The following is a 1,625-nucleotide window of genomic DNA, read 5'->3' on the forward strand; positions in this document are numbered from 1 at the left end:
CAAGGGAGGTGAATACTTTTTATAGGCACTGTAAACAGTTCCAACTCATCATGTTTTTGTTGTTTACAATAAAGCCCTGAAAATGTCTTCCCATCTCTGACAGATGTTGGTGCTTCTGGGTTCTTTAAAAAGTCATTAGATCCTGTTTAAAGTTAGAAAACCTCCTGCTTAAGTTATTGATTATTATTGAGTTTTAAATGGTTTTCCTTCGTGATGAGCTGTTGCTGTGTACATTCAGGAGTCGTCACATCCTCTTTAGAGCCTGGACTGTTTGTCAAACTCACGTGAGACAGAAGAATCCATCAATCTACTTTGAAAACACACCCACTGATGTGTAAAGGACACAGCATGTCATTCATTCACTCATTCAGTGCTGGTATCTCATTCATTCAGGCCACAGAGCCTCGCGGTAAAATCACATCCCCTGTCTGAGCTTCATTCACATCAGTGTCTCCATACAGACTGTGCAGTCGCCCGACAGCATGATTCCCACCCAGCTCTCCCACATAAACCACTATGAAAACATCACTTTGAACACAGATGTCAAAAGATGAACGTATTTATTTCAGAATTATGTGAAATTAGAACATTTCGCCTAAACAAACTACAGAATTTGAACTTGTATTTTACATTTACAGACATTTTCTTTTCGTAAATGTGGCGCTAACAGGAAATAAAAGTTATATTTGAGCAAACGTAAGCTGCTCTGGTGACAAACGGCTCCTCCTACAGCTGCTTAGTGAACAATAAATATCAAGAGGGATGATTCTGCTGCAGGATTTATCATCTAAATGCAAAACATTAAGGTGCTAAAAGTACAATAACTCACAGCGAAAGACTGAAGTGAAACATTCTGAAGGAAAAATGAGAAATATTAATAAATAAATAAGATTTTCTGTGGGTTTTTTTTAAATTTTTCAATTTGTTTGTTTGGCTGCATGTCAGACTGTAAAGCTGAGATACTTGTTGATCAGTGATTATTGCTTTAAAATACAATCCCTGATGAAGTGTGCAGCACCTTTAAAGGCAACCTGCACAGAATATCCAGACGTGTCAAACTACAGGATCGTGTGCTTTTAGATGCTGTTATTGACGAATCATCCCGGCGACTCTGATCAGTGACTCACTTCATCCCTCTGAGACACTTAGATTTTCCTTCAAGCAACAACACAAACACCACAGCTGACCTTCCCTCCTCCACAAACCTTCTGCAACGTTCACAAACAGTCACATATTTGATTCTGCAGGCGAAGCTTCCTCTGATCTTCTAGTTGGCCTGTTTCAGGTGGACCCTCTCGGCCATCTGCCTGGCGCTGTAGAGAGACACTCCCGTCCCAAACGCCGCCATCGTCATGGCGATGGGGTCGACGATGCTGGTCTGAGGCTGCATCCGGACCTCACCTGATACCTGCCTCTGCAGACAGATGGAGGACAGGTGAGGACAGGTGAGGACAGGTCATCTTCACTGACAGTTTGAGGTCGCTCTAAACTAAATCGTTATGATCTACGGGGCATTTTTTTGCACTTTTTTTTGTCAGAAAAACTCTCAAACACCCTTAAATGTGAATTTTACAGACGTCTTCTTCACCAACACTTGGATATATTTGGTATCTTTGGCAACTCTG

Source organism: Stegastes partitus, unplaced genomic scaffold (assembly GCF_000690725.1).
Source record: "Stegastes partitus isolate 25-593 unplaced genomic scaffold, Stegastes_partitus-1.0.2 Scaffold841, whole genome shotgun sequence".
NCBI lineage: Eukaryota > Metazoa > Chordata > Actinopteri > Pomacentridae > Stegastes > Stegastes partitus.